The sequence below is a fragment of the Cinclus cinclus genome, chromosome 12 (assembly GCF_963662255.1).
Source record: "Cinclus cinclus chromosome 12, bCinCin1.1, whole genome shotgun sequence".
NCBI lineage: Eukaryota > Metazoa > Chordata > Aves > Passeriformes > Cinclidae > Cinclus > Cinclus cinclus.
The window spans coordinates 20,161,108-20,182,539 of NC_085057.1; the positions used below are offsets into that span (position 1 = coordinate 20,161,108).

The following is a 21,432-nucleotide window of genomic DNA, read 5'->3' on the forward strand; positions in this document are numbered from 1 at the left end:
AAGTTGCTCTGTAGGACAAGAATCAAAGGCTGGCTACAGCAGGGGTGTATCGCCAAAAGTAACGCAGCCCTTTGATCACCTATCTTTGTTTATCCGAATGCTTGAGATGAACTTGAAAGACAGTGGATAAATAGGCTAGAGCTGAAAGCCAGACAGATTTTATTTTCTTATTTTGCATGGCTTTCTGCACCAGAATCCAGTTAATGAGAGCTGCGTTTCTCTTAGTGCAGGAATGCAGGCACATGGCTAAAATGGACTTTTGTCTTCAGGCTGCCTCATGAACCTTTGAGTGATGCAGGTATTTATGACTTTATACCCACATGTTAATTAGCATGTGTTATCTGGGAACAGCAGAGCTGCAGAGCAGTGGAATGGATTCACTGGCTGCTCTGGGTTTCCTTGTCTCTGGAATCTGCCTTTGATAAAAGCTGAGAGTGACGTGAGCAGGGCAGGAGTGAGGCTTTCTGTACAAACACATCACAGTGAGAGCGGGTTTCTCACCAGAACCATAAAAATAAAACACTTGGGCTTTTTGATGAAGAAACAGAACAAAAAATGATTGTGAAGAGATAAAGGAAGGTTTGTGTATTTTTCAGCTACAGTCTAATACCAGCCTCCCATCTTACCCTGTCACTACTCATTCCACACTCACAGAAAAATGAAATTTTGCTGTCATCCTCTATGTTATTACAATGAACAGCTGTAATTCTTCTGCTTGGAGAGAAACTAAGTATTGAGTGGACTTCAGTGACCACGAGAAATTGTCAATGCACAGCTTAACGTCACACTAAATCAGGTGATAAATCCTTTATGTAGCTCTCTATCAGATGTAATTGCTCTGCTGCAGAAGAGGTTTTTTATGATATGTTCAGGCTGGGTTCTAAAAATGTTTGTTTAGGAAAGAGCTATTTATGCTTTGTTATTTTTAAACTGTAGTACCTAGCTCTGAAGATATTTTGTTGTGGTTAGACTTTTTCAAAAAGTCAAAATAAACCAAATAAACCAGTTTGGTTAGGTTTCAAAAATAGAATACATGTGTAAATCAAAGTGCTGTATTTATTGTCTCTGCAGTAGGAATGACTGTTCAAATAGACACAAATTATAGCCTAGATTTTTAATTTTTAAAAAAATTGTCCTCTTTTGGAGCTCAAATGATGCTTATTCAGCTGAGTTTCTATTCCCTGTGCAGGTGGCACTCATCAGTTTAGCATCTCCACATTAAATTTATAAAACATTATTCTATAATTATTTTCATGCTTTGATATTCTCGGTATCCAGTACTACCCCAGATCTCCTGGTGCATCTGTCTTGTGCTCTTTGAAACTTCCTGTGTTCTGAAAGGAGATTTACCCAGACTCTCAATGCTTTCCAAAATTATTTGGAATTCAACTGCTACTCCTGCAACACATTTCCATCAGTGGGGAAAAAACACTTACAGTCACCTGATAAAATACACCTGCACCTGTCAGACACAGTAGAGAACACTGTGAAGCCACGTGGCTTTAGGGATATTTTTCTTTTTCTCAGCTGATCTGTACAAAGAAATGGGCACCGAGGTGTGGAACAGCGAAGGACTCAGAGGATGGGCTGGGTCACGGGGGACAATTGTCTGTGAGCAGGACCTGCACTTGGCAGCTCAGGTCTCACAGCTCTGAGCAGCATTCCTGCACACCACAGCTTCTTGTCACACCAGGAGAAAGTTCAGTCTTGGGCGTAAGCGCTGCAAACGGGAATCCAAAATTCAGGAAAGCCCCGGAGCTCAGCCTGTCCGGAGGAGAGTCTCAGAGAATTGCCTGGGGGAGTGCAGTGCCTTGATTTTCCTGGAAGCAAATTGCATGGCACTGAAATTGGAGAGGCAGCAATGCTCTGCTGCACTGCCCAGAGCCAGGCCAGGGACACTGGAAACTGCTGCAGAGCTCCTGGAAAATTCTAAGAATCTTTCATGTAAGATTATCAGTAAGGAAGGGCTAATATAACTTTATTTTTTCAGCAGGAGATTGTTGTTTACTGTTTATAGAGCTGCACTCTCAGAATAATTTAATTACTTCAAGGCTTAATGAAAAGCTGTTTCAATTTATACTCTGAAGTGTTCTCACACAAACTGGTATTGAAAATCTACATCACTGATCTTTTCATCCAACATATTTATTGTTACTTTTATAGAAAGACACCCAAGAAACATATAAGTATGAACACCTAATAGATTATAGTAAAGAGATTTTCATATGGAAGAGAAAGATTTGGCTCCCAAGATGTGGCTGAAAAGCTGCTGGACAGGGTGAGAACCACTGTAACCAGCCCAACAGCAACCACCTTTGGCTGGATATGGTTAAAGCAAAAAATGGACCATTTTTTCAGGACAAAGCAGCAAAAATAGCACTTTTCATTCCAGAAAACAAATTTACTGCACTGTTAACAGCTTCATTTATAAGGTGTCCTGTTGTAAGGTAATTTATGCAATTTAAATTCACCATGCATAAAAACCCCAAACTAAAAATTGTATTTCCACTCTTTTGAAACTTTAGTGACACAGGGAAATAATAAAGCCTGTCAGCTGGATGATAAAATATAAATAGTTTATGCATCATCATACAAATAAGAGATGCCTTATTTTGCTTCTCCTTTAGGTGGCTAATGGTTGATTTGTCCAAGGCCACTTTCTTCATGGTCTCTGTATGCTGGACTTCTTTTGTATCTAACTTGACTTAAATTTTTTCCTAAGCAATGATCTATTACTCAAACAAACAAACAAACAAACAAAAAAAACCCAAAACAAAACAAACAAACAAACAAAAAAGAACCCAAACAAAGCCAAGCGAAACTTATGCAGGAGTAAGAGGATAATTTGTAGCATAATCAAACCTTGCAGAAGGACAATGCTTTGACTGTGGCTGGATAAAATGGCTAAGTTTACCTACAGCAATCCTTGGCTTGAGGAGGAAGAAAGGAAAATTTGATACCCAAAATTCCGTAGGAAAGTGTGTATATGCATTTCTTTTTCCCAGCCAGCATTCCACTCCTAATTCTTGCTGCTCACTCTTCTGAGGCTTAGAGGTATTGAGGATACAATTAAGGTTATGTGGTGCCACTTCAAACATTTGCTATTTTTTGGAAAATCCCCAAGGAAAGACTGGGAGCACAGGAATATTACACATAGCAAATGGAATCACCACGAACAAGGAAAGGTTTCACTTTTCCATGCTGCTTTCCAGCAGTCAGTGTGAAAACTCTGCTCAAAGATGGGGATCATCCCTCCTGTGTGACAAAGCCACTGAAGGAAAGGGAATTAATCAATGCCCAGGCAGGCTGGCCTCACACCCCAGCGGTGCTGTCACAGCCTGAAGCCCAGTGGTTTTCATTCTGCTTCTGATCACTCCCCAGGCTGCTTTTTATACAGGTAGGAAACTCTGCAGATGGTGAAGACGTAAGATCTGGTTATATGCCTGGACAAATGAAAGGCTAATACCTGGACATTCACACTCTTAACATCTCACCACAAACATAAACCAGATCAGCCTCAGGAAGAATGCTGGTAATTTTTAGTTTATTTTACAAAGTCTGTTCAGGTTTTGTTTCCCTTCTACTTCAGTGCTGTAATGTTTCAGTTTCCCTGTTTGCTTTTCTGTTTCTTTCTTGCAGTTATTGTCTTCCTTTGCATGTGCTGCATTGTTTAACTCTGAACTCTGGCTTGCTTTCCTCCAGATCTGTGTTTACTTGCTCCATGACTACACTCTTTCACTGTTCTAGTCTTCTTTTAAAATAAGTTTAAAACTTTATGAAAGGTCTTCATCAAAACCTCCTCTTCCTGAGGTGGTTTTCCCGCCTTCCCCTCTTTCTTTTCAAGCCCCTCATTGTGTTTGTATTTTATATTACAGTATTTCAAGATTCTTTTGCATATTTTGCTAGAACCTCCAGTACTCTACCGTATTACAAGGACATGCTTAGTCTAAAGCCATGTGAATATTTATTGTACACACTGCTTTGAGTGTATTTTTGTATTTTTTTCTCCTGAGCCAAGTTTTGCAGTCAGATACATGCATATGACTCCTGTTCAAGTTGTATAAATAAACTGGATCTGTGCATCATGGGACTTCCTCAGTTGAAACGTGGAATTGAGAAGTTACTCTGTAAGAATTTGAAAAGAATGATTTAAATTTTGCCCTCAGTGGATATCACCTTAGTCTGGATTTGATTTTCTGGTAGGTCTGAGCCCATGGCAATGGGGAAAATTAGAGAGCAAGGTCTTTTTTTTAATAGCTGAAATCTCACTGTGGGGTTTGTCTGGTAAAAGGATGCTATGAAAGCTTAAATATTTCTTTTAGCAATATCCTCTAAAATGATGGCATGGTTACACTGGAATCAGTGGTAACTTTCAGAATAGATGGGAATCACAGTATTTTAGAGACACGGAATCTTCAGTTTCAGCATTCCAGAGCTCCTAGTTGCCATCCCCATTTCAATCCCCAATTACTTGGCAATCACACCTCTTCCTGGAGGGCACCAGCACCTAAAGACTCAGTTTTGGCATTTTTCTCTTGTTTGGTGCTTAGGAGAGGCAAATCCACCAGTGCTGTGTTTCCTTGTCCTTGCTATGCCTCTCTGAGGTTAATGTGACTTTAGCTGAACTCAGGTTTTGGTTTGTATCAGAACTTTCTCCACAGAGAAATCCAAAATAAGGCTGAGAATTTTGCTGGAGGCTCTTTTTTAGAGTAACGCTTATTTAATTAACAATTAATGTAACTTATGTGACTGTGAACGCAAACGTGTAATGCTCTTTAAAAACAGATCTAGGAGAATTGTTTTCCTTTGCAATGGCTACCCTGAGCAGCTGTATTTTGGGGTGATAATTTGCTTACTATTTTGATGTGCCGTTCTGTACGTTTTCAAAGCTAAAATGAGCGAGTTAACAGCGAGCAGAGCCCTTTGGTACTCCCTACTTTCCCATGGAGGCTGTGTGGAGTTACACAGGGATTGCTGCCTGACAGCTGGTCCCTGTCTCCTCCAGGAAAAGAGCTCGCACGTTACTTCTTATTTATTTATTTATTTTATTTCTCCCCAGATACCTTTCCCAGCAGCTCACACCCCACCCCTCAGCACGTACCGCCCCTTGGGAATTGCTGCCTGCTCCCTTCAGAGCCAGGCTTGGCTTTGCACAGGTAGGAAGGGCTGGCTGTGCCCAGGTAAGCCGGCGCTGGGCTGGCACAGCTCAGGGCTCTGCTCCGCCAGCGCGGCCGCTGCTGTCGGACCGCACCGCTGCCGGCGTCCGCGCATCGGGGCCGATTAATTTACTAATTAATTGTCAAACTCCGGAGGCAGGGCTGCTGCGGGGGGGCAGGGAGGCGGCCGGGGGCTCCTGTGAGGCGGCAGCACTGCGGTTCCCTGAGGCAGCCGGCTCCGCCGCCTCACCGGCGCTCACCCCAGCGCTCGTGCCGCGCTCCCGGGCCGGGTGGCGGCGCGATCCTCTCGGGATCCCCTCCTTCCCTCCCTCAGCCGAGCCCGCGGCGCCTCAGCCGCTCCCAAATGGCGGCGGGGCGGAGCGGCCGATCGATCCGTGGCTCGGCGCTCCCGCGCCAGGCGGGGAGGCGGGGGCGGCCGGGCAGACGGGCGCAGGGCCGGCGTCGAGCGCCGAGCGGGCGATGGGCGGGGATAAATGTCTGCCTGGGCGCGGGGCCGCCATTTTCTCTGAGGCGCGGAACGAGCGGCGCCGGGCGGGACCGGGGCGCTGGGGACCCGGGACACAGGTACGGGTGGCCGCGAAGCGCCAGGGGCGAGCGGGAGAACCGTTCCCCGTATTTCCTCTCTCTGCTCTCCGTTCCGCGCTGGCGCCGCTCCGGGCTCGGCCCCGGGCGCGCTGACCCGGCCGCCGCCTCGGCCGCTCGGCCCCGGCGGACACTGGGGAGGAGGAGGAGAACGGGGGCGGCTTCGGCCCCGCGGAGCTTCTCGGCCGGATTGCCCGGGCCGGGCCGGGGGGAGATCGGTGCTGAGAGGGCCGGGGCGGGGGAGGGTGCCCGCGGGTCGGGGAGAGCGGGGCTGGGTCGCGGCCGCCGCCTGTCAGCGCGGAGCGGTGCGGGTGGGCCCGCAGCGCCCGGGGGGAGCGTCCCGCAGCCCTGGAGCCGTGCCCTGTGCAGGGAGGATGAACAGCGGGCGTCCCGCAGCCCTGGAGCCGTGCCCTGTGCAGGGAGGATGAACAGCGGGCGTCCCGCAGCCCTGGAGCCGTGCCCTGTGCAGGGAGGATGAACAGCGGGCGTCCCGCAGCCCTGGAGCCGTGCCCTGTGCAGGGAGGGTGAGCATCCCGCACAGCTGGAGCCGTGTCCTGCCCACAGCCGGGGCTGTGATGGCCCGGTCTCCTCGGGTCCCCGCTGTGGTGCTGTAGCTTTGTCCCTCTTGTGCTTCCAAAGGGGCTGCCTGACCCTCTTACTGTGATCCAGTGTGCTGAAGTAGGAGTAGAAAACGCTTTTAGGTGTATCAGCACAACTGAATTCTTTCTGGTGGGGCATTCTTTGGTTTTAATTACTTGCTTGCTTATATTTTGCAACTTAAAATCCGTTAGATATTTGCAGGCAGGAGTAAGATAATTTCGTGTGGTGATTCCTTGTCAGCTGTTCAGCCTTGCCGTGTGGCAGTGGTGCTCCTGCAGAGCCCGGGCTTCAGCCCTGTCCTGTTCCCTGCCTCTCTTTGTCTCCAGCCTGACTGCACACACCAGTAACCTGCCTGTCCCACTGCTGTCTGTTGTTCATCTCACCTGTGACAGGCCAAATGACTTGTGTAGGACTGTTTTCCTTCTTAGCCTTGAAGTGACATCCATAAATGCTGGGACTTTGGCTGGCCAGTGAGACTGCAGAGCCAGTTGCAGTGGGATTGCTGCAGCGCAGTTTGTGTTCCAGCTGCAGGATGTAGGTGTGCAGAACCAGAGGGATCTACAGTAGTGTAGAGCTCAAAATCTTTGCAAAACTGAATCCAGCTTGAAATATCTGAAGTTGTTTTTTATTTTAATGCTTCTGGAAACCTCAGTTCCAGCTATTGCCTGAGGGATCACTGCACTGTGCTAAACTGGGATATCATTGGAGTGGGCATGCTTATTCTTCAGGACATGTCTGCAGTGTTGGTGCACAAGGAGGGATTGAGTTGATGAATGTGAGAGTTAATTCCAGGCAATTCACTTAAATCTCTTCTGGGGACACCCACTCAGAATGGAAGTGGCTTTAGTTTGGTTTGTCTTAATGAGAATTTTGTGCAGGGAAACCCTAAGGCTGCAATTAATCATGAAAGACACAGGGATCTCTGTGTGTGCTCATGAAATGACTATGGTGACTGATTAATGTAGTAAGCAATTTAATCTTGGATTATTAAATCAGAAGTGAAGTAGCATCGTTGGGTTGGGGCAGTGATGCTTTCAGAGAATATGGAATATGTTTTTCGTATGGTTTGTTGCTGTTCTTAGTATCTTCAGGACTGGACAACTTATTGTGCAATGCTGCTGATTAACCTGCTTTGACAGAAAAGCTGGAAGTTGCAGAAAAAATGCCTGATTTTTTTTTCCTTTCCAAAGAAGATCTAAACCTTATTTTTTTTTTCAGTTTAATTCCTTTTCCATTTTTTTATTCTTAACCAACTCTGCATTCTGTTCGAATTACGTATGAAGTCACTGCTGTCTCAGGGCCTGAACATACTACATCTTATTAAAATAACTCATTTTCTAAACCACAAACATGACCCATGGAAATCATTGGTCAGCACTTCTTGGTACGCTACATCAGCAGTAATTTCTTCTGGGACATCTACTCCCCTCCTCCTCCCAGATTATTTATGTGGCTCTTTGCACTGTTGGAAAACCAGGAGTTGAGAAGAAAACCAAGTTTTCCTTGTTGGAAAACATGAAATTTGGAGCTGTTGGTTTCCAAGCTCCTGTAGGAGATGGGAATCAAAAGCTGTTAGGTTGAATTATTTTATATAAAGGAGCCTTCAGTCAAGATTCAGTGCAGGAGTTGACTTAATGTTCTGGATACAGGATGTTTAAATTGTTTTTCTATTGCTAATTAAGTTAGTAGAGCAAATGAACTTGGCCAGTTCAATGCAGGTTGGTGTTTGGTTCTGTCTGCACAGTCTGTCCTTTCCTGTGCTGCCAGAGTCCTTCCCTTTGCCACACCTTTGTCACACCTCCAGCACCCCTCTGCTCCTGCTCTCCTTCAACACCCCCAGATGTTTTCCTCCTCCCCTTCCCCTGTTGTCAAGGTTCTTGTCCTGCTCCCCTGTGCTGCCAGCTGGGCACCAGGGAGGGATTTCCTTGCATTTGGCTCCTCACTGGGGATATGCTCCTGCTGTGATGCCCTGGTTGATGGAGAGCCCATACTTCAGCTTCCTATTTCTACATCCTGTGGGAATGTCCTGTTCTTCGTGCCTCTGCCTAACTTTAAAAATGAGAATTACCCAAGAATTGCTGGAGGAGAGGCAGGACAGTTGGGTGCCACGATCACCTGCCACCAGTTGCCCAGGGAATGAGGATAATGGGATTTGTGCAGCTGCATCTCCAAAACTTTCATGGCAGTTCAGGGAAAAAAAAAAAAAAAGGAATGTTTGGCCACTCTGTGCAAAGGAATGATTGAAAAGGATGATTGGGTTGTATGAAATAATTTCCTGGACCGTCTTCTAAATTAGAAGAACAGAAATCTAAAGAGTATGTGATGAAAAACAGTATTTGGTGTTCTATTTATAATAAAACCACCTAATTGCATAAGTTAAAGTGACCTTTATTTGGGGAAGACTTCTAAGAAAAGTCATCAAAACAAGATGAAAAGTTGTGATTTACCAAATTTCAAGCACTGTGACTGAAGCATGATTCCAGTAAGTTTCACATAAGTTTAATTTGTAAACGGACACATTTACATCTACGTTGTACCACCGATTTTGATTGATTTTATGTGATTGCTTATGCAAAACCCTTTGGCATTTTCTGGTATGAAATATATCCACTGTGTATTAAATAAGGTTTTGGAAACATTTAGTCAGCTCTACGAATTAATTGAAAGAGGAGTTGATGTAACAGTAGAGACTTGGCTAAAAATTCTAACTTTATGACAAATTAACAAGGTATTTTAATGATGAGCATGCCTTAGCTCAGGGCTTTTGAGACAGCATGAAGAAGATACAATTTATTCTCTATGGGTAACCCATGTTTTGTGATGTTCTTAGTTTTTCTGAAAAGAAAGTATCTTTTGGCCCAAGTTCTGTGGATAATTCTCCGAGCTCTGCTGGCTCTTGCTGCGTGCGCTGTTTTTTTGTAAACAACTCTTTTGCTTTGAAAAGCAGCTGGCGCACGTTTATTCCTTTAGTGACTTGAATATTGTGTTTGTACTATAAATGTCATCTGTTTTACACAAAGTTGATTTTATTGCAGCAGTGTGTACTGACCTTTTACAGTTTAATAGAATATGGTCATCTTGTGTACTGAAATGCTGCAGTGCACACAGCACATGAGGATAAACAAAGTGCTGGTCTGGAGTCATTTGTAAATGAGAGGCATTTTCAGAGCTGGGAATTGGAACTGATAATTAATACATAGCATGTTTAGGTAAGTATCCTTATTGTCAGGCTTTTAAGTGATGTCCATGCGACTGAATTGTGCATTTTGCTTCTGGGGAGGGGGAGATTTTAACAGCGGGACTCTGGAATTTCGTGGCGCAGCAGGGTGGCCTGTGCAGGTGCGTGCAGGTGCGGCAGCTCTGCCGTTTCTCCTGCGCTGCTCCAGACGCATCCTGGATGCAGCAACGGAGCGGAGCAGCAGCACAGTTCAATCAGAGCTGTTCCGCTTCAGGCAAAAGAGCTGGAGAATCGCCTCGCAAATCATCTGTGCCTGTGGCGAGTGTGGGAGCGGCCGTGCCGGGCGCTGTCCGAGCTGTGCAGGTGGCACCTGGCTCTGCAGCTCCGGCCCCAGCCCGCTCCGAGCCGCTCGCCGTCCCTCCGCGCTGTGCCGTGGCTCTGCGGGTGCCGCCTCCGTTGCTGGCCGCTGCTGTTCTCGCTCGCTGCTCCGTCTCAGGTTGAGCCCCCGTTTCGTACCTGCCGGCGCTTCGTCCCCCAGACGCCGCAGTTGCGAGGAGCGGCTGACAAAGGGCGTTAATGAACGGGGCGTTCCGATGGACGCGCTGGGGTCCCGCAGCGCTTGAGCCATCGGGGCGTTTTTAGTTCAGGGGCGCAGGGAGGTTGCTTCCCCGACTCTCAGCTGCGTGTGGCGTGGGCTTGATCAGATTAATTAAAGCTGGCTCAGAGGCTCAGGCTTTAAGAAATGGCTTGGAGCCCCCCGTTGCGGTCTTCTGTTACGTAATTTTTTTGACTGTAGAGCAAGCTAGAGTTCTGAAAGTGAGGATTTTTGAAACACTGAGCTGAGGGACTACCGAGAGAGATGCAGGATAGTGCAGAACTAGAAGAAAGATGTCTGTGGTGCTTTCGTAGGGGAAAATATTTAAGGTATGTATTGAAATATTTTAACATACGGCAAATTTCCCTTTTTCTGTAATGTCTCTTAAGTTTACTTCCAGTTTATGTCCCTGTCAGCTCTACCAGTAATTTGTGCAGGCTTTTGCATATTCCTCTTTATTCTTCTCAGCCATTTAAGAGTGTTTGCTCAAAGTCTGATCATACTTTCAGTATTTTATAGTAGTTTTTCAGTCTATGAGCACACCACAAAAGGCACTGCTCTTTTTACTCACTTGCTACCTGTATCAGAGATGACTAAATTGTCTTTTTTTTTCTTATTCAGATTTTCTTTGTTTATAAGAAATGTGAGATTATACATAAGAGTTTTTTTGTGAAACTGAAGGAGCTAGTGAGGAGGTGAGGTTAGTGAAGATGTTTGTACTCCCTTTTGTTTGCATGGAGTTGTTGCAGAAATGTAGGAACACACATGGAGAATCCTGCAGAGCAGATGTAGGGGGGACTGTTAGGCTGGAAGTGTTGCTGCGAAGAAAAAATACTGGTTAATCACACTTCAATTTTTTTTTTAAATTCCTAATTTATTGCTACCCAAAAAATGCTGTTTATATTGTTTCCAAATCATTACCATGGAAAGTACACTATTAAAAGTTTCTTGTAAAAGAGAAAGTAAAATGGATTTTTAATTCTACTTAATGTGGAGGTAAGAGTGCCTGTAATTACCTCTTCAGCTTTCACTTGGAAAGGTATATTTTGATACATGGGAACCTGGGGTTATTTAACCTTTACTTCAGAACCTTTGTTTTAAAGTTTCTCTGAAAGTTGCTGATATTCATGGTGCAGGATGTGACTCCACCTTCACAGTGAAGAGGACCTTTTTTTTTTTTTTCCCCCAATTCCTGAAGTTCAGAACTTACCTGGTAATTGTTAATTCCAAGACTACTATTGAGTTAATATTTTCCTTATTTTGATGATTTCTGATAGAAATTGAATACCTTCAGGTCTAATGTATTACATAACCCCATTAAAATATTTTTTCAGTTCTTGTGTATTTCTATTGTAACTTGATGCATTCGTTTTTTGTTTTTTTTTTTTTTGTGAAACTTGAGTTATAAAATTCATGCATTAAAAGTATGTCTAAACTCTCTTTACTGTTGAACTTGCATGAGACTGATGCTTAGTTTTTAAAATAAACACACAGTACTGGGGCCACTGTTTGCAAATAAGGAACATCTCTGATTATTCCAGGACTTGCAGGTTTAACAGAGTTACCAGTCAGTTTTTCTTAGATTGAGGCAGAAAAGTGTGAGAGCACCTGTGCCAGCTCAGTGACTCCCTGCTTTTCCCAAGCTTTTTCCCTCCCCATCTGCCTCCAATGACTTCGGGAAGCTGTGTCCAATCAATCCCGATCTGGAGGATGAGCAGGCAGGAACCTGTTTGTGGTGTTGAGATGGGAGGGTGCAGCTTTCCCTGGTGCCTAATTAGAAAGCTAAGCACTTTTGGTCACCTGCAAGCCAAGCTGCTGGCTATTGAGCAGAGTCTCTTCTGGTTAAACAACATTTCTGCCTTTGTTTGATCACTGGGCTCACAGTTTGAATGCTCAGGTTGGGGTGGTTGTTATCTTGATGTGAAAACATGGAAAAAACCCATTTTGAGTTCAATGCTGGGGAGGGGTTGTTCCAGACCGCAGAAATGGGATAAAAGGAATTCTTCAGAGAATGGGTCGTGTGGTTGGCAGAGAATGAAGTAAATGAAGGAGCTTCCAGTGTGCTGCAGCCAAAAGGAGCAACAATGTGTGCAAGCCTTTAATTTTATGCTGACATTTTAAAGAAATACGCTGAATTCTGAGTGACATCATCCCTCTGTGCTGAGCACTTAGGAGCAGGTAGAAAGCTTAGGCAGGCAGTAGCAGTGCTGCAGCAGAGGCTTGGGCTCAGGGTGATGCAGGGCATTGATTTCAGCTCAGAAGCAGGGCAGAGCTTACTCTTGGATTTCTCCAGCCTTTTAAGCTGCCTGTGTAACTGGCTCGCTGGCAGTCGTGAGGTTATAAAAGGAGAGCCAGCTGATGTTGCAATGTAAGCACTGCCCCTGCAGTGGAAAGACTGTCCTTTGGCATGTTCCCTGCTGCTATTTTTACCTATTCCAGTAAGATCCGCCCTTGTGATGTTGAATTACAGGACAGTACCTGGAATAATTTTCTGTTGCATAGTGCTGTACGTACTGGAGAAAACTTTCAATAAAATTGGGCTGATTGACACTAAAACTGTCTTACACTGAAAAACATTTTTTCTTCTGTCAGCACAAATAATACTGTAGCTGTGACCACAAGAGATTCGCTTTTGTTTGCTTATTTGATTATTTGCTTATTTTTCTTTTTTAAAATTTTGGGTTCCTTTTTTTATTGATTATTTTGTCTTTCTCAGTTTCACATGTGGAGACTCTTAAATAGGCAATGTGGGTTTTAAAGATGGGGTTTAACAGTGTAGTCCAGGAATAAGTGGAGTATGAGCTTTTGTCCTAATTTCTAAAAGGCCACGCTGATGTTGGCTAAATTTTATTTTGTATTCCTGCACACTGTAGGAAATCAATATTTTTTCTGGGAGTAAAATACCTGCCAAAGCACTACCAGTGACAAAATGCTCTGTCTACCCGAGTATTTGTAGCAGAAACTGGAGCAAACAGCAAGAATGCTCTGACAGTGGGACAGGGGGGCTCAGTGGCACCAGTGTCACACAAATGTGTGACTGCCAAAATGTCTTGACAGTTGTAATTACCTCAAATACAAATCTCTCTTGGAACTCAAATACAAGGTGTATTTTCTAAAGCCATCAACATCTGTAGCTCAGAAGTGATTGACAGCACTGAAACCCAAACCTCAAGCTTTTGTCCTGGTTCTTTGTGCATTTAGCAGTAGATTTGGAGCAGAAGCTTTCCAAAGCAATGGTTTGACACTGAAGTGTGATGAGTGATGATTTTTTGTGAATTCAGCATTCCCCTTACAGGCCCCTGCTGGCCTTGCTCCTTCTCCTACTCCTCAGAGCATCTCAGGTGGAAATCCTGCAAGCAGTGAGCTTCCTCCAGGACACAGGGATATTCTTCTCCCTCGGCTCTGCCGTTGTCTTAGGTGAACAATTCTAGTCAGGTTTAATTGAATCTCACATCTGCAGTAACAGCTGGGCTTTTTGGCAACTCTTTTATTTCTTAAACCCTCATTGTGGCCAATTCTGTTAGCAGATGTTCTTACTGATTTTTTTTATCACGTCTCTTTATCTGTCAAGAAAAATAAGTCATTTTTCCTGCCTGACAGCTATTGCTTTGGTGGCAGATAGAAGTACTGCACCTGCTGCTTCAGCCCAACACACTTGTTTTGTGCTGTGCTGTCTCTTTTTGATTTATGCATGACATTTCTTTTTCTTCTTGCTGATTTTACTGTAGAAATGCTTTGGGTTTTCATTCTGTAAATGAAATTTCCCCATCAGTTTTCTCTCCTTTTTTTCATGTAACATTATCTATATTAGTGACTAGTCTCTTGTATCTGGTTATAACTAAAGTTCTTACTTTTTCCTCTGATGTGAGAAAACCAGAATTTCTTCCTTTCCTTCTCCAGTCTCCCTGCTTCTCTTATTCCATGATGGAAGGCATATTTACAGTATTATATATGCCACATTCCTTCATGATTGTTGGAGTCAGGTGTGCTAAGTCTAAGCAGGGTAAATTCACAGTTCAGACTGTCAGTAGATTTTACTTTTAAAATGACTGAAAATGGCTTGAGGTGGAGGTCCCAAAGCATTCATCTGGTTTCTTGTTAATATTTGAGAGTTTGCTGGCTTGGTAAAATCATTGTAGCTTCTTTTTATTTATTAATTTTAATTTTTTCCTGTCTGTTCTGTCCAGAAGAGACGAGGCCTCTAACCAAAAGTGAGCTGGCAATATAAGATCTCTTCTTGATTTTTTTTCCCCCTTGCATTTCTTACAAAGACATAAGGAAGCTGAGACTTACTGGTCTGGAGGAAAGCTTTGTGTGGGGGATGATCCCATGAGGATTTCTTCAGCTTCTCTGTGAATTCTTCCTCTTACAGTTGGTGCTTTTATGCAAGATACAGAGAGCCTTCAGAGGCGTGGCTGCTTGTTGCTGTTTGTTTTGTCTCCAAGATTTGTCAACATTTGTGAGTCAGCAAGGTGTTTGTCTGAGCAAGGAACTGTTGTGCGAGAAAAGAGTGTTGAACACCTATTTAGTTTTTACTTCAGTGGATTTTTAGGTCAGAGATTTTTCTGATGTTCTGGAATAAGAGTGAGATGCTGTTGAGCTGGGTAATTTTTGGATGTTGTGCACTCTGTGTCTCATTACACAAATTCTGCATGAAATAATGAAAGACTGGAAGACCCTGAAAATTCTGAAAGTAGAAGGATTATAATTTATCACTGATGTATTTTTTTTGTTCTTTATTTGGTATGTAGTGCATGTATGTGTTTGTCTATTAAAATGTAAATATCTTCTGGTTTTTTGTCTTCCACAGATGATGTGCTTCATCCTTTTGTCATAGGACTTCGTTGCTGAAAGGAAAACTAAAGGTACAAATAACTTTTCTCGTTGTTATTTTTCTCTTCCTTCTTCTCCTGCCCCATTCTTTCTTTGGAGATGCCTGGGCCTTTCCTTCAGGAAGGGAAGCTCAGCTCAGGTCCGCTCTGTGCTTGTATTCTTGCACTGCTGCTAAAATTCACTTTTTTTTTTTTTTTTTTAATGCCACAAAATCCATGTGGAATTACAGTTGTTCCAGGATTTGCTTTATCAGAAGTGTATATTTAACTTAAGCTCTTGAGTCAGTCTCCCTGGATATTTATTTTGCAGGGGAAAAGCCCTTCCCCAGTTTAGAACTTCAGCTCTTGATATTTGCCTGTCTTCTCCAAACAGCATTTGCCTTTCCGCACAACTGCAGGTCTGTTGGGAATAATCCAGACCTAATGTAAATCATGTCTGTGACATTATCTTCAAACTCTATCTCTAAAACAAAAAGGCTGGTAAGGCACTTTCTTAAATAAATAAAAACCCACCCAAACTAGAACTGTAATTTCATGGGTGTATTTAATAAGATAATGTTAAAATGAAGCATGACTTCTATTGGAGGCTCTTGGGACAGTAAATGTTTGACATAGCCTGAAGTATTGTTTGTTGTATACAGTCTTAAATTTTTAAGTACATTCCGTTTTTATTTGCAGTTTTATTCAGGTTTCTTGGCAAATACAGATGCATACAAGCAAAGAAAATAAAGCTGTTACAGCTGTCCAGGCATTATATTGTGGAAGGATATATCCAGCTATTCCCAGGTGCATTTTGTTATAAAATCCAAGGGAGAATCCTTGGTTTTATCTCCTCCAGAAGATCTCTCAAGGCTGTTTCCAAGGGAGGATCAGTGCTCCAGTCCCTGGGCCCTGCCCTTTGCCCGTCTGGACGAGGTTTCCAAGCTCTTGGAATGACATTATTGACGTCCACGTGGCACTGCAGGCTGGCACAGAGCCCACACTTCATCAAATCAGTTTGTTGGCTGGAAGCTGCCCGGGGTGAAAGCAGGGAGCACCTGGCTCCGGGACAGGCTGGGGCACTGCATCCTGTAGAGATGTACAGATAATTCAGCAGTGTCTGGTGCTTTGCAGTGCTGTTGAACAGCACCACACAGGCTCTCTGTACAGTGAGACATGAGCACAGCTCCCAGCAGCTTCTTTGGTAATCTTCAGGCTGTTCCTTCTCTCAGAGCTCTAAATCTGGGGTGTTCAGTGCTGCTGTCCTCAGTGTTGCTGCGTTTCCTACACGCGACTGAGGGAGGACAGAGCCAGGCATTCTTTGTGCTGAGGTTCTCAGTCACTTTTTTGTTTATTCCTTGAGAACTCGTGTGGGAAGAGCATTTGGTGGATTGCTGACATTTGAGTAATTTTTTTCATCCTTGCTGTAAAGTGGATGAGTTCCAGGCAACTGCAAACACAGTCTGGGGCTTTCAGATTGGGAACAATTGGGGCATGAGCAAGTGCAGAATGCAAATAGGCACATGGCTGGGAAGGTATGTGCACTTGATTGAGAGATTTGGGGGGGGGGAAAGGCTTGTCCAGAGTGTTTTGACCATGTAAAGAAAGACAAAACACTTGTAGTTCCACTTCTGTCTGCAATGCAAGTCCCATGTTAGAGAGATATTCCCTGTAAATCTCCCTTTGGGGGATTCTCCTGAGAAGAATTTAACATTATGGCACAGAAACAAGAAACTGGAGTGACAGGACTGTCATATAATGTGATTCTGATACAATCAGCTATAAAAAGCAGTGTTCAGTGCTTTTTGTTTCTAATAATGAGTTTGAATTTACTGAATTAAAAAGGAGCATGTATTAAATATCACTTCAGCTTTAATAGTCTTCATTATGTTAAGAGCACACTAGATTAAAAATAATGCAAAAATGTACTAAAGAAAAGTAGAAGTTTTATTCCATGGCAGAGTTCTGGTGCTTTGTAAGTAAAACTTGTACAAAATGTATGAGCACTTCCCTTGCTTGCTTTTCCCTTTTCTACTGTTTCAATTCCATAAATTTGTTTGTGAATCTATATAAACTCTGCAGCTGTATGTAAATCCAATTTAAAAGCACTTTGACTGATTAGAAACACCTGCTGTGTTTTTCTTTTTACCTGGGATTGGTTTTTTGCTTTGGGAAAGGCAAAGCTTTGGATTCTGTATCCCTCTTTTAGATTCAGTGTATTCAGTGCTCCTGTTTCTCTAATGTAGGAACTGTGGTTTTGTAGGGCAACTTAGAGATCCACATTTGAATTTCACAGAAATACCCTTTGGAGGGAAATGGGTGTCTGACACGGGAATGATCTGTGTGGAAAGGACAAACCAAACAGATCTTCCTGGGAACTGGCTGGGAGAAGTAGCCTGGAGCTGTTACAGCCACCAGAGAGCAGGCACAGGGTGGCCAAAGGTGCAGATTGTTTTGGTGACAAATTCCTGCTCAGCAGAGCCCAAAGTACAGCCTGCTGCAGCCAGGGAGTCTGACTTGGTTTGTACTCACTAGCCAGAGTTTTAATCTGACAGCAGCTTTTAAATATAAAAAGGTACTAATCTTGCAAATGAGCAAGTCTGAAAGCAGGTTGGGAGTTGTATTGCTCATGTCCTCCTTAATCTAAGGCCCATTTGTTGGAAAAGCAATGTTACTTTTTTTCCTGAAGGCTGAAGTAGTGACTAAAAACAATACTTCTGATAAATAAAGAAAAAGAGCGGAAAAGATACTTACAAGATCAGACCAACAGAGGCAGAAATTGTGTGTTTCAGTTGGTTTTTGTTCTTTTTTTTTTTTTTTTAATTTTTTTCCTGAACACTGATATTTGCTTCTGTTAATTTTTAATTTTTGTCAGTTGTCTTAGGGAGGAGTTTGTTTTTTGACATTGATCTCTTAAAATGAAGGACACATGAAGGAAAAGCACCAACCTTGTAGATGTAAGAGAGATCTGCCTGGGTTGTTACACTGATCCCAACTCATGCCCTGCATTCATATTTCCATAGATCACAGCTTTATTTATTAATATCGGAATGGATCCATATTTACCCTCTACTGCTCTGAAAAGCTACTTTAAAAAATACTGCTGTAGATCACAACAGAGATTTGTCTGGTTTGAATTTTTGGTTTTCCCCCAGATAGTTGGTCACCCAAGCAATATTAGATGAATTAATTGCTATATGGGAGAAGAAAAGGCCACATTTAAATGGATCATTAATCCTTTTGTGTCAGAGATGAAAACTTTGCCTCTAAGCAGCTTTTCAAGCTTATGTTTACTGACAAAAGTGTTCAGTTTGAAATGGGTTCTGGACTTTGTTCTGTGTGCTGTTCTTTGTAGGTGTATCCCATGAAACATGAAATTCCATGAATTTGTGTGGATAAAAATGGCAGCACGTGTGTGTGTTGGCAGGGGGAACTGCTTTGACCTGATTTTAAAAGCTTTGGGTGTTTGTTCCAGAAAAAATAAAGGACAAAGTACCTAAACTCTGGAGTGAGAGTTCAGCTTTGTAACATGTGAACTTCCAGCCTGGTTCATTACCAGTTTTGGCATTTCTTAGGGAGGGGAACTGAAATTTTGAACGGTTCAGACCAGCAGTCTGTCTGCTCATAGAAAAAGTCAGAGTAACTTCCAATACCTTTTGACCTGCAATGAATGGCATGATTGTATTGATTTTATATGAGTGACTGATCTCCAGGAATTTGGTCCTGTCAGATGTGCACATTCCAGAGCTGTTCTGTGCTTGGGTTTAATACTTGTTCGATGATTCATTAGCAGAATCTGTAATGTGTGCAAAAAGCACTAATGAAAAGTGCAGTCTTGGTCACAGTGTGCAAAATTCCTGGGGGACTTGCAGCAATAAATGACATTCTTTTTCTGCTTAGGCTGAACATTTAATATGAAACCAATCAGTATCAGTTTCCCAGCAGCCCTGGATGCACAAGGGGACTGATGTACTTTAATATCTTAAAATATTCTTTGAATGCAGCTGTTGCAGTTTGTCAGTTGGAGAAAGGCTGCTTTTGAAGTCATTTTCATGAAAGTGATGAGCTGCAGGAAGAAAATATTTAAAGAAAATTTTCAGATATATACATGAAAACATCCAGCTGGCAGTGGATTATTGGAGCATGGTGTAAACATAAATCCAGTATCTGGTAATGATTATGTTTCAGAAATATGCTTGTAATTAATTTAAAGGGAGAAAAGCGAGTTTTTCTGGACTATAGTTAGGAAGGTATTATTGTAAAATCTTTCTTCCTTTATTTTAAATTAAATTTCTCTGTAGAACCGAGTTTCGAACATCTTTTCACTGGAGTGAATTGGTGTGGATGTTGGGGGAGCTGGAGAAAATGAATCTAGGGAGTAAAAATGCCTTTAATCGATTACTGTTTGGAGCAAAATACCCAAAGGAAATAAAATCGCTGCCAGGGCCCAGGTTAAAGGACGCTGTAGGGTGGGCTGTGCTCTGCACATGAATTACCTGTTAAGGTGCACTCAAACCTGGGTCCAGAGATGTCCTCCCTGCTTTGTTCTGCTGTTGTGCCGCTTCTGGGCTCTCTGAATGAGCCAGAAATGGTGTGTGGCTGTGCCGTGTCAGCTTGTGTCCTTCACTGTAACCTTCTGTCAGCTCTGAGATGCTCACTTCGGTGCCATGTTAGTTCTCTTCTCTCATTCCTGTGCATGCAGTGAGCTGCTGGTGTTCTGAGGGGATGCTTTTGTATTTGATGTATTGATAGCAATTTGAAACCAGCTTTCTTTGCACTGGAGGGCAGGAGAAAGGTGTAAGTCATTCAGAAATCACCTCCTAAGATGCGGCTTTTCTGGCTGGCTGTTCTTCCGTGATAATAATCTGGAATAAGGCTTGAGAAGTGAGAGCGTGGCTGCCCGTGCTCTGCCAGAATTTGAGTGTTCTTAGCCAGAAGAGGTGTTTGGAACCTCTGGCACCAGTAGCTGCAAGAGTCAGCAGCCGGACAGTTTGGGTTCCTTCAACGAGCTCCACCTTTCCAGCTGCAAGCCCTGGTGCAGTGGATGCCAGAGCAGGTTTAGCAACTTCCCGGCAGGGATCCCTGTCTTTCCCCAGGAGTGTGTGAAGATCTGTTAATCTTCCTTTTCTTCTCCCTTGCCCCTGCACCCTCAGGCCACTTGGCAGGTTTTTGTCAGCTCCAGGCCAGGTCTGACCTCGGTTCTCCTCTTTTCCCTTCAGTGCTGGCTCCTCCGTGAGTACCCTCAGGTTAGGGGGGAAGGAGAGCTAAGGATGGTGTGTGTGTGGTACATCCATTCTCTAGGAAAAGAATTCTCAACACCTGTGAGCAAACCCGGACTGCCAGGGACTTAATCAGCCAAAAGAGACGGCAAAACCCCGCTGATGGCAAGAGAGAGCAGGGCATTGCTGGAGGGGAGAGCTGTGCCAGACGGGCCCGGTTCTGAGACTGCCCAGGCAAAGATCCTGGGAGAGAAGGCTGCAAATGCCTCATTAAAGATAGAACTGACATTTGGATCTGCAGAAGACTAATAACAGTTGCTGTCTGTGTTTTTCTGTGTGTGCAACAACCTTAAAATACGTTACTGTGATCTTCCCTGGTAGGCTGTGCTTCAGTGTGCAGTGTTTGGGAGAGAGAATACCCCGAGAGCAGGGAAGCTTTCTGGGTATGAAGCTTATCTTTTGTCAAAATGCAAGGCTGAATTCTTTGTCATTTCCTGCTTTTGCTGGAATTTTTTAGGAAACGTTGGCAGCATATAAAAATAGTAAATATAAAGGCTGTAATGTTGAGGTATTGTCAGCTTAAATCAGCAGAACAAGGAGGTTTTGATGGTCCTGCTATTTATTCCTTAGCTCAGCAGAAAAATCAAGTTGAGCTCTTCTTTTTGTTTCTTATCTGTTACCTGGAAGGGTTGAGACAAGGAGTTTCCCATAGGGGATAAGAGAAGCTCTCTGGGTTTCATCTTCCCCCTCTTATCTAACAGCTTATCTCAGTTTTTATTGCTGCCATCTCCACAGTTACTCTTTCAGCTGCCATGTACATTATATGGATGCTGTAACTGAACATAACTTGTTTTTCACCTTTCTGGTGCCTAGGAATTTTGGGATGTTGCAGGTGTTCATGTGTGGTGAACTTGGTTGTATTCCTCAGTTTTCTCTCATTTTTCAAAATGTCTCAGTGTCTTTCTATTCCTTATTCCCTTTTTACATCAAATATAAAACTCTGGTCATTTAGGTGCCATACATTGAAAAATTAAAAAGATCCAAGTATCTCAATGCTGTTAGATGATTGGGCATGAAGTTTAAGTTGTACGGACATTTAAATATTTTGAGCCTTTGGACAACTGGACCTGCAGAGCTGATGGATTGGGGAATAACAGGGATTGGCAGGAGGGAAGGTGAGGATATGTTGTCACTGTTCCTTGTCAGTGAAGGAGATACTCAGGAACTGACTGAAAGTTCCCTTTGAGGCTGAGGTTTCTGCTGCTCTGGG

At 43.4% G+C, this 21,432-nt stretch overlaps 1 protein-coding gene across 3 annotated transcripts in view; it reads left to right on the forward strand.

Moving 5' to 3' along the window:
* The first annotated feature begins 5,643 nt into the window (after positions 1–5,643).
* The window catches only part of RAF1 (Raf-1 proto-oncogene, serine/threonine kinase), a 37,433-nt gene continuing 21,644 nt past the window's right edge, over positions 5,644–21,432 (forward strand). For all 3 annotated transcript variants that reach the window (XM_062500793.1, XM_062500794.1, XM_062500796.1), the window contains exons 1-2: positions 5,644–5,741; positions 14,943–14,997. The gene's annotated coding sequence lies outside the window, so the exon portion shown is untranslated. The remainder of the gene's footprint in view (positions 5,742–14,942; positions 14,998–21,432) is intronic.